Here is a 12,755-nt window from a genome sequence, read left to right on the forward strand (position 1 = left end):
TGCGGCCCTCCAACTTCACGGCCGTGCGGGTGGTCAGAAGAACAAGTCGTGGCTCCTTCCAACGGGGCTCCAGTGGACTTGAACGATCAAAGTTCCTGACGAGGACAAGGTCGCCTGGAATGACCTCATGCGGTTTCACTTCGGTATTGTCTGGAAATGCGGCGGCAACCTGTGAACGACAAGAGTGTAGGGCAGACATCAAGGAAGCTAGGTAATCTGTCAACATATTACTGGAAACATCTGTAATACTGCGGGGTCTAGGTGTACCCCACATGTTTGGGGGGCGGCCGAATACGACCTCATAAGGGGACAGACCTGATCTGGAATGCGCTACCATTCGCATATAAAATAATGCAACTGGCAGGGCAACCAGCCAGTCTACACCTTTCTCTTTACACGTCTTGGCAATACGGATTTTCAGGGTCTGATTATGTCTCTCTACGAGACCGGCTGCTTCAGGATGGCGCACACAATGGAACTTCCACTGGTACCCTAACAGAAGGGAAACATGTTTCATTAACTCAGATGAGAATGGCTGGCCGTTATCAGAATACACGACCCTAGGGAGTCCATAGCGGGGAAAGAATTCACGAACCAACTGCTTGGCAGTGGTCGCGGCTGTGTAATCTGGGACTGGATATGCTTCTGTCCACCTGGACAAAGCGCATACAACTACGAGGACATACTTGAAACCTCGACATCGCTCCATCTGAATATAATCCATCTGGAGGACTTCAAAAGGGTGGTCAGGAGGTTGGAATCCACCTTGTTCCACCGGGACACTTTTACCTGGATTGAATTGACAACATATCATACAAGTACGGACTTTCTGCTTGGCTGCAGCTCGTAAATGCTTGTTGAACCAAAGGTTCTGGATACTGTCTAACATAGCTTTTTCTCCTAAATGTGCTGGACTATGTGCGGTATTGATAATGACTTGAACCATAGAGTCGGGGAGAAACCATGTGGCTTTTCCCTTCGTCACCCATCCTTGATCTGTCTGGACCCCTCCTTGTTCAAACCATTTCTTGATTTCTTCGGGAGTAGCATGTAACTGTATGTCTATGACATCTTGTGTAGGGTCCTTAACTGTCATACATGTAGTCGGATCTAGAGTGAATGTCTGTGTCGTGTTAACTGGAATGTCTGGAGTCTGAGCTGTAAGCTTGGCTGTTCGATCGGCTAGATCGTTACCTTGGGAAATGATGTCAGTAACTTTCGTATGTGCTTTGCACTTCATGATAGCGATAGCTGTCGGTAAATGTATTGCATCTAATAGAGCTTGAATGAGGAGACCATGCTGAATCTTGGTTCCATGAGAAGTCATGAAACCTCTCTCCTGCCAGAGTACTCCGAAGTCGTGTACAACTCCGAATGCGTAACGTGAATCTGTATATATGTTTACTTTCAGGTTCTTGGCACGTATGCAGGCTTGGGTCAGAGCAACTAGCTCTGCTGCTTGGGCAGACAGGGTGTCAATACGATGTGTTTCTATAACTTCGGTTTCAGTAGTCACTGCATACGCGGCTACTAGTTCTCCTGTACTAGTTCTCATACTTCAACCATCCACATAAAGTGTCAGGTCGGGATTAGGTAATGCAATGTCTGTCAGGTCTTGTCTTGGCTTAGTCATAGTGTTAACAACTTCCACACAGTCATGTGTGGCAGTATTTGAAGTAACTGACGGTAACAGTGTAGCAGGATTTAGAATGTTGCAGCGTCTGATTTCTATGTGTGGCTGGAACAGTGTCAGTTCATAACCTGTTAAACGTGCGATTGTCAAGTGCTGAGTCTGTGTTCGGTTTAAAAGAACTTCCACGGAGTGTGGAACTTGTACTGTCAGAGAGTGTCCTAACACTATGGAATCACTTTGTCTGATAGCTAGAGCTGTGGCTGCAACTGACTTGAGGCACGCAGGCAGAGCCTGGGCTACTGGATCTAATGTGCTCGAAAAATAAGCACAGGGCTTGTACTGTCCCGCTTGATCTTGTGTGAGAACAGATAATGCAGTACCATCACGTTCTGTGACAAAAAGTGTAAAAGGCTTACTGTAGTTCGGTGTAGCTAGAACAGGTGCTTGGCATAAGGCTTTCTTTAATTCATTGAAAACAAGTGTATGTTCCTGGGTCCAAGGGAGGACAGTCGATACGGCTGCCTCCTGTGTCGTTAACTGTATCAGTGGCTTGGCTAGAAATGCATACTGAGGAATCCATTGTCTACAATAAGAAGTAAGGCCAATAAAAGCACGTACCTCCTTCTGTGTCTTGGGCTGTGGAAGACTCGCTATTAACTGGATACGGTCTGGTGTCAACTGCCTACCCCACTTGGACAGTAAGTGGCCTAAGTAGATCACTTGCTGGACACAGAACTGTAATTTGGAAGGGGACACCTTGTGCCCCTGCTCGGCCAGGAAATACAGGACTGTAAGTGACGCTCGCTCGCAGTCACGTTCAGAACGGGCTGTGATCAGTAGATCATCGACATACTGGAGCAGGGCAGTGTCAGTTGGCATGTGAATATTGTCTAGTTGTCTCTTAAGTGCTTGACTGTAAATACTAGGACTTTCTGTGAAACCTTGAGGAGCTCGTGTGAATTTATAGCTCCTTCCATTTAAACAAAAACCGAAAAGGTACTGGCTGTCTGGATGAATCGGGACACTGAAAAATGCATTCTTGAGGTCGATGACAGTGAAAAATGTAGCTTCAGAATCAATGGCTGTCAATAGGGATGAGATATCTGGAACTACTGGGTACTGAGGTATGATACATTTATTAAGCTCTCGAAGGTCAATCACTAATCGATATACTGGAGGTGCATTTGGATCAGTACGTTTCATGACTGGAATGATAGGAGAATTACATACATTGGAGTCAGTTTCTACAACCACTCCTTGAGCAATGAGCTCGTCAATAATTTTGGATAAGGCTGCTACAGCCTCAGGTGGCAATCTGTACTGTCTGATTCGTGGCAAGACTATACCTTGCTTGAGGGTCACACGATGGGGTGTGATTTGCATAAAACCTACATCAGTTGGACCTCGCGCCCATAAATGCTGCGGTACATTTGATAGTCTAGGATCAAAATCACGTAATACATAGTGACCTTTAAAGTCACGCAAAAACAATCGGATTCCTTCTGGGGAGCAGCAAATAACTGCACCTAATTCTTTCAGTGTCTTAATGCCTAACAAATTTTCTGGACATGACTTCGTAAGTAACAAATCAGTAGTTCGGGACAATGGACCAACTTCTAGGGAAACTGGTTTTGAAATCTGATTAACAATAGGCTTTCCTGAAAATCCAAGGGAAACATTTCTAGAGCCTGAGAGCGGAGCCCCTGGAACCTCGTCATGACTGATAGTAGTCCTACTTGCCCCTGTATCAATCAAAAACTTTCTGTCTTTCCCTAATACTTGACTGTGTACATAGGGACCCTCCTGATCTACAGGTATCTCGATGAGAGGCAAGCCTACCTCCCTCTCTAGGCTGTTTCATGAATACTGTTGATACTCCGGATACTCTGACTGGGCATACTGGTACATTTGCTGTGTAACATGCTGTGTTGCAGCGATAGGCTGCGGTGCTGGAGCTGTCTGTTGTGCATTCTGTGGTGACTGAGAAGTCTGTGAAACTTGTTCTTGTCTAGGCGGACGTGGTCTTTCTTTAGTCTTACCAGTGGCTATGTTGTGTTTCAGAACTGCACACTCGTTTATGAAATGACCTGGCTGTTTACAATAATTGCATGTCCCTTTAACGGGAGCTGCAGGATGACTGGCTTGACTCGGACCCCTCTTCTGACTGTCTTGTGGAACAGATTGTGCAACGAATACTTTCATTTTCGTGTCTTTCATACGTCTCCTTTCGTGTTCTTGCTCTTCCCTGATTCTGTTCTGGTGATACTGGAGCATCTGAAGCATTTGGGACGGGGTATTAGCTTGCCAGGTACTTTCGACTTTCAAAACTCGATTTTTAACTTGTGGACTTGAATTCTCGACTAGTTTAGTAACAAAAAGATGAGGGTACGACTCGCTACTTGTCTTCAAACCACTGTTAATAATAAAACATTTTTCAAATCTAGAATAAAAATCACTAGTGTCTTCATCCTGTTTCTGTTTGCAAGCTGAGATTGCATCCCAATCTTCCTTTTTCGTGGCTAGTAACCTTGGCAAGACCTGTATCCATAACTCGGGCAATTCTTTACATTTGTCCCCAAGACCGGTACCTGGTACTCGTATTTTATCTTCAGCTTCTAGAGCTGTCCAATCAATCTTTTTCTCTCCCACATCCCATTCTTTTTCCTTGAGTTTTTCATATACCCCTGCGGGCAACAGGACCTTTAGCATTTTAATGATATCTGGATATGTGTATTCTCCCATACGGAGCATGTCTTTTAATTCTCGATGGAACCCTGCTGGATCTTTGTCGTGACAGGGAATTAATTTCTTCATCTCTAAGAGTTCCATCTTTGTGATAGGGGTGTAAACAAATACTCGTTGCATTTCACCACCCGCTGTCCTAACTGGGTGTACTTCTCGTAACGGATGCTGTCTATCTATGTAAAACGGTTTACTTTCTGGAGGTGAGACGTGAACAAAATGCGGGTTCAGAAATGTTCTATATTTGTGGCGCTGTTCTAGAATAATACTAATTAAATCGGTACCTAAACCTCTCCATCTATATTGGAGTAACTCGTTCAGAACATCATGTAACGGACCTGGATCAGAATGCTGACCCTCATACAGTGTAATGAGATGCTGGATCATGTACATACCCACCAGTCGCTGCTCGGCTGGGGGCAATTTCAGAAACATTTGTGCCACTATTTCGTCTGGAAAAGTGGTAGAATCAGTAGTCCATCGGACCGCTGATCGGGCTAGTTCTTGTTCATGCATGGTACTAAGTTCACTGTAACCGATTCGTGATTTCAGAATGTGATTGGTAGCTTGAAATACTTGCTCTAGAGAACCTTGTTCTGGTGCTGGAAGAGAGAAAACTTTCTTGTGTTCTAGACGTGAATGTCGGTCGGGAAGTCTAGTTTTACCTACATACGCTATTCTGGTGGGATTCTCGTCGTTTACCTCTTCAGTATCAGAGTCGTCTTCTTTCTCGGACACTTGTGCGGCTTTACGTTTCTCGTGTAACCTTATTATTTCCTTACGAATTTTCTTGTACATACTCTCTATACTACTGAGTGTCTTGTGTCTTCCCTCGGCTATATGATCACTCCATTTTGTCAGAACTCTCATTTCGGTCGGATCTTTAGTCGGATAATCTTGTTCCCTTATTAAACAATTAATTAGAAACTTTAAAAGCATGAGCTGGGTCTCAGCTTTCCTTTGAGACATGGCTTCGCCAATACTTTCTGGGTCTGTTCCTGTACGAATGAAACGATATATTCTGTCTAGATCTTCTTTCATATTCGGTAGGGTGTCCAAATACTCGGTCACCCGTCTTACACGCAATGAATATATGACCATATTATCATCGCCTGGGACTGGATCATAACGGCATTCGGTAAGAGCTTGCCTGATATCTGCAACGGACTGCTGTTTGGGCGTACGCTGTAACGCACGTTCATGTAACTCAAGTAGTGTCACACGTTTGTGTTGGGGCGGGGTACGAGGAGGATCTCCCCCCGCGGCTCCTAAACTAGAATCATCGACGGGTACTGTACGGGCGGGCAGAGTGACTGATGTAGCGGGTACTTGTACTGTGGGCTGGACCGGGGGTACCGTAACAGGTGCTGTAACAGGTGCCCCGGTGGCTGGAGGAACAGGAATTACATTATTTACAGGAGCTGGCGGAGCAGGATTTGCATATTCTGGGACTGTGTCGTCCAAATAGGACGAGAGAAAAATATCAGCTGCGGTCGGTTTGTGACGTAGCTTAATCGGAACTAATGGCGGCGGAAAATTACATGGTGCTTCCGGGGTTGCTTTCGGCAAGCCCTCGGTAAGGAGAGGATACATACCCTTAATGAGGGCATTTCTCTGTCTGTCTGACTGTTCGGCTTTAACTCGTTCACCTATTTCGATTAATTCCCTTTCTTGGGCTCTTTCTGAGGATTCTCTACTTAATTCTGACTTTCTGATTTCTTTTTCGGTTCTTTTATGAGATTCTTTGCGCCATAACTCGATGGCATCTTTCTGGGACTGTCTGGCTTTCTTTTTCCATAATGCTTCTTCTACTCGCATGATGCACTCGGCATCCCACGTACCTGATACGGGCCATCTATATTTCTCTTCTAATTCCTTGGTGTACTCCACCCATAAGTCTAGATATAATATGGCACTTATGCCATGCTTATGATACATAAAATGACCTGGACTGTCCCTAGGCGGGACAGGAACTGCTTCCTCGAGCAGACCTTTTCTAGTTTTTACCTGACGTAACTTCGAGAACAGAGGCATAACTGAGGCTGGAGTCTAGACACAATACAATACACGATAAACACAATAATAATAACTGAAACAAATCACTCATACCACGACATTGAAAACACATGGAATAACATTTAAAACAACAGTTCGGACAGAATACTACCTGGAATACTGAGAACAGAAACACATGAATTTTTCGAGAACTGAACTTACTGGAATGACTAGATGTACTGCTAAAACAGCACGAAACTTACCGGTCCCATAAAGAGACACGTCAGGACCCGCATCCACCTAGGTGGACACTTCGTGTTGGATCTGTGTACCCAAACCCACGGACCAGAGACAAATTAATTGACCCTGTCTAGATACTACCCCAGCAACGGTACTCACCGGGCAGCAAGAACGGAAGGCCTCGGACTGGACTGGACTGCTACGACGACGGACGGACGAACTTCGGACTTCAGTTACAGGTGGGCCTCCGGATACCTCGGACCTTGGACTCTCGGCTTGGGCTCTGGTCGGGACTCGCCGCGTTCCTCCACCGCCTCGTCTGGACGCTGGACCGCAACCTCCGTCTCCTCCGTGGGCCTGAGGGATACTTGAAGCAGAAATATCTGCACGTGCACGGTATGGTTCCGTCACGGCTGCAGAGGATCAGGGGGCCTGCGTGGCTTCTCCGGCGCGTGGGGAAAGGGCAAGTCCCTATTCGGGCGCCATTATGTGGTAAATAAATAATTAATTACCGGATCTATTTTTGACTGGATACAATATAAACAGATAGCTCAATAAATAAGAGTCACGATTCGAGGTAGCTGGAGTTTACAGGCTTTAATCAGGCATAAAGGACAGGAACAGGACAGCCTGTACGGGAATAGGATGGCAGCTGCCGGGGGCAGGAATAGGCTGGCAATTGGGGGTAACTTTTAATAACAGTGCACAATATTTATAGTTAAACAAATACATTACATGCAATACAGTAGGCGTAGCAGTAGGCGGGGTTCGTAACAGTCGCGAAAGATAAGGGCAAAATGATGTAACAAGAAGGCGTGTACAGGGCGTATACATAGACATGTGATGCAAACGTAACAGAATATGTCATAAACGGGGCGGAAACATGGAGGGGGCTACCTGAGCAGCTGGGACCTTTAACCTAGTGGTGCGCGCAAACTGGCAATGACGTGTTACCAGGGAGAACTGGGGCTATCACTTCTCCGCTAGAAGAGGAGACTAAAGTCTGGAGTGTCAGAGCGACATGTACCCAGGCATATCTAGTATCTGGTGTTTAGAGTACATGTTGATAGAGTCCAAAAGTTATCAGGGCAAAGGCTACTTGATACTAAGACTGGTGCATGCATAATTCCATATGTATTGTGTGTGCGAGGAATATTCTATGAATATAAATACAGTATTTCTCTTACATGGAGACATAAAGGCTAGACCATGACGGAAACTATTGATGCGATTCAGTAGCTTAGGAATGCAGAGAAGGAGGGTTGGACTGATAACTAGAAACATAACATATTCTTGGCAGACTGGGAGGCAGAGCCAGGCCGGGCCGGGCACTGCGAGGCATGAAGTAAGTGAAGGGTCAGGGATGCAGGTGGGGGCTGTATCGCTCCTTGGAGAGGGTTCAGGAAACAGGAGCTGAATCTGAGTCCGGGCCCTTTTGAGGCCTAGAAACGGGGACAATTCAATGAATTAACGTGCACACTGTAAAACGTGGCAACGTAGGTTTACATAGGCCTAATATTCGTTGCTTTCACGAAGACTGGAAACTGGCATACTAGAGATGGACACAACTGTAATTGCGTCTTTAATTGATCAGAAAGGGAATACATGCATATCGATCATGCACATATAACATAAGATGGGGAACACGTAGGCACATACAACATGGCAAAATTTACTTTTCCACAGTCATGTGCCTATCAAAGGAGAGAGAGAGAGAGAGAGAGAGAGAGAGAAAGAGAGAAAGAGTGGGAGAGAGAGAGAGAGAGGGAAAGAAAGAAAGAGTGAGGGAGAGAGAGAGAGGAAGACAGAGAGAAAGAGTGAGAGAGAGAGGAAGGGTGAGAGAGAGGAAGAGAGAAAGAGAGAAACAATTTGAGAGAGGAAGAGAGAGAGAAAGTGTGAGAGAGAGAGGAAGAGAGGAAGAGAAAGAGTGCGAGAGAGAGAAAGGAACAGATGGAGAGGGAGAGTGAGTGCCGATACGGTGGACAAAACCCTCACAGCTCACCTTTCCGCACTGGTGTGTCTCCAACCACATGCCGGGACATAGTGCAGCCCTCAAGCTCACTCATCTGAAACATAGTATAGAATCAGTAATGGCAGGGTACGTACAACTGCACACGCCTAAAACGCTATCCTGCCCCTGCGCACCAAGGCTGCTGCCTCTCATCTACTCCCACCACCCAGAGGTGTCTGCCCGCCCCTGCGCACCCTGGCTGCTGCACCCCATCCACTCCCATCGCCCAGAGGTGCCTGCCTGTCCCTGTGCACCCAGGCTGCTGTATACCATCCACTCCCACCGCCCAGAGGTGATTGCCCGCTGCTGCACAAACAAGCTTTTCTGCTCACCTTCCGCCACTGGCGTGTGTCCAAGAGGGACCACCACGTGCCGAAGCAACCTCCTCAGCCGTGGCGTACACGCGGTCGAGCCAAGCTCACGGTCTTGAGGATGGTGTATGGAGGCCCTCATCATCGCAGGCTGCACACCCGCTCAGCTCTGGTAGCACTAACTCAGTGGAAATCAAGTCATCGCCTCGTGGCGGGAGGCCCATGTCGGGCGGGGGGTCGACAATCTGTGAATCACAGCCTACAAGACAAAAAGCAAGATAAGATTGTCTGGCATGCGCCCATCTTAGGAGAGAGAGAGGGAGAAAGAATGAGAGAGAGGAAGAGAGAGAGAAGGAAAGAAAGAGTGAGAGAGGAAGACAGAGAGGAAGAGTGCGAGAGAGCTGGGGGAAGCTATTGTGGAATATGTAAACATTGGTTATGGGTGTGCTATATTAAACCGCACTATCTTCAAGAGTAATGCCAATTATACTGAAATAGTTAAATCATATATATGGCAACCAAGGCCTGGGTGCTTGAAGGTATATGACACCTACCCACCAAAGTGTCAGTTTGTCCTAGGATTCAGCCGAATCCAGGACATATATAAGACAATATACTACCCAAGCTACACCAATATCTGTATAGTCATGTGGAGGGGCGCACAGATATCTTTACACACACATCACTTTTTTTAATATATTTACAGCACCCTATATCCACATAGTCCATAGAAATTCTCATTAACACCAGAAATAGTCCAATCATAGCCTCTGTCTTGAAGTCTTTAATTTCCACAAATTCGTGATATTCCAAGTTACAGCCGACGCGCGTTTCGCCCTCTGGGCTTTCTCAAGGCTTATTTGAATTAGAAGGGGCTGGACGAGATGGAAAAGATTTCCTTTGCTGAAATGTCCCTCGGGTTTGTGTAGTCTTTCAATGCAAATGTGTAGGAGGGTACATTCACGAATATATGAGGAAAGTTCGGGCTTCACTAGAGGGCGAAACGCGCGTCGGCTGTAACTTGGAATATCACGAATTTGTGGAAATTAAAGACTTCAAGACAGAGGCTTTGATTGGACTATTTCTGGTGTTAATGAGAATTTCTATGGACTATGTGGATATAGGGTGCTGTAAATATATAAAAAAAAGTGATGTGTGTGTAAAGATATCTGTGCGCCCCTCCACATAACTATTGTGGAATATATCCAACTGAATGTAAGTACCGTTGACTCCAAGGCCACCCTCTGGGAGGCGTTTAAGGCGTACGCTTGGGGTATCTGTATTTCCAAACATGCTGGTGTGCTCCGATCACTTCGCCTCTCGCTTGCACAGGTGGAGTCTAAGCTCCGGGACCTCGGCGGTAGCTTATATGAATCAGACTCCTCTGTTACACTTAGGCGTGCTTCTTTGCTAGCCAAGTTCAATGAAGCCACGGATAGAGAAGCCAATTTTCTGGGTAAATACACCGTAGCCCGCAGGTACAGGGAGGGAGAACGGCCCGGCAGGACACTGGCATGGCTGCTTCAATACACTCGTAAACCCACATACATAGCTGCATTGTCAGGGGATTCCAGGGAGCGGATAACTGGGAATGTGGGGGTGTTGCGTGAGGTGCTGAAATATTATATGTAACTATACACCTCTAGGACTGATTCCACCCCGTAGGATTGCCAGGAGTACCTTGACAAGGTTTCCCTCTCATGGCTTGGCAGGGTGCATCAGGAGTTCCTGGCTGCACCCTTCACGGAGGGAGAGATATCGGACGCCATTGACGCACTGGATGGCGCTAAAGCACCTGGGTTGGACGGTTTCACGAGCTGTTTCTATAAAAAATCTAAAGATCTGTTAGTCCCTCATCTTATTGACGTTTTCCAGGAGGCGGTGGATAAGGGGATACTTCCGCCCACTCTCAGGGAAGCTGTCTTAATTCTAATACCCAAACCCGGTAAAGACCATTTGAAATGCTCCTCAAACAGACCCTTGTGACTATTGAACTTTGACAATAAAATCTTTGCAAAAGCAATTGCCATCAGGCTTGCATTGGTTATTGAGCAACATATCTCCCCAGCGCAGTCAGGTTTTATTCCCCACAAATCCATGGCCCTGAACATACGCACGCTGTTCACCACTCCTAATAGGCTTGAACCAACTTTATCGGTTGCAGCAGTGCTGTTGGATGCCAAAAAGGCATTCGATTCACTGGAATGGCCTGCATCCGCCTCAATGGTACACAGACTAGGGCATTCCCGCTGACCCGTGGGACACGGCAGGGATGCCCCCTGTCCCCCCTCCTTTTTATACTGGCGCTAGATCCATTGGTGCACCATTTACAGAGTAAACACAGCCACTGTGGCTTACGATTTAAGACAGGAACGTTGTTGCTCACACTTTATGCTGACGACATAATATTATATGTGTGGCGCCCTGACGAAAACTTACCACCGTTGCTTGGCGAGGTTACTAGATATGGCACCTTGTCAGGCTTACACATAAATTGGGGTAAATCTGAGGTGCTCCTGTTGACTGATGTGGTTTGCCCCAGAACCGTGGGCTACCCATTAACTTTGTGTGACGACTCGGTTAAATATCTGGGTGTCCATATCCATAGGGACCGGGACCGTGTCTTGCAATTGAACTATGGCCCGATGGTTGAGAGGCTCAAAAACAATATAGAGAGGTGGTTGCGTCTCCCCCTATCCATGGCAGGCCGAATAGCCATGATAAAAATGGTGGTGCTCCCACAGTTTTTGTATTTTTTTACAAACATCCCAAACCCTCTTTATAACAGTTTTTCCAGATTGCGCACTTTGCTTGGGAGGTTGGTGTGGGGTGGGAAACAGCCTCGGGTTGGATGGGACACCTTGGTGCTACCATATGAGAGAGGGATTTTGTGTATTGAACTTGCACAACCACTATCTGGTTGCCCAGGCCAGTTTTGCTCTGCACTGGTATAACACAAGCTGGGCTTGGCATGAGTGCCCTGTACTCTCAGGCACTGCCCTTGGCTCGTAACAGCTGGATACCTATCCTGCAGGAAGCGCTAGTCAAACATACACTAGCTAAATTCTGGCTACGTACCTTCGGGGACTTGTTCCCTGGGGGGCACATATTCTCACGCCCACTGAGTTTCCTCTTCTAACTGGAGTTATTAGCGGAGGAAACGGGAAGCACCTGGTTGCTAGACTGTACAAGGGGGCGATAGGATTGCTACCGAGTAGATACACAGCGGTGAGGGCTGCCTGGGAGGGTGATCTTGGACATCCCTTAACTGATGTTCAATTGCGGCGATGTTGTGAGCAAACACGGAGGGTATCCCCGAACCAACATCATAAATTGTTGCACTTCAAGTTTCTGAGGCGGTTTTATCTCACCCCCAGTAAGTTACACCGCATTGACCCAGCGCGATCTGACACCTGCCCGAAATGTAGGGCCCTGCATGCGGACTTCACCCATATGACGTGGACATGTTCCAGCTTGGAGGTTGATTGGACATCCATTTTCAGTGAGCTGTCCATGATGGTTGAACTGGACATAGCACCATCACCTCTCCTTGCCCTACTGGGGCATGTCCATGACCTCTCCAAGTCCCGGCGTCGTTTTGTCATGATAGAGCTCCTGCTAGCCAAGCGCGAGGTGTCCATTAAATGGGCGGGTAAAGCTAGCCCCACACTTCAGACATAGTCACACAGCATGACATACTGCAACACCACCAGTGATACGTATGCTCAATTGCAGCCGCCCGCCTCTAGACCAGTGGACATCTGGCAACCCTTGTTAGCCTACCTACAGCACTCACAGGAGCCCAACGATACACTATCACAGA

This window comes from Lissotriton helveticus, chromosome 2_1 (assembly GCF_964261635.1).
Source record: "Lissotriton helveticus chromosome 2_1, aLisHel1.1, whole genome shotgun sequence".
In the NCBI taxonomy this organism is placed as follows: domain Eukaryota; kingdom Metazoa; phylum Chordata; class Amphibia; order Caudata; family Salamandridae; genus Lissotriton; species Lissotriton helveticus.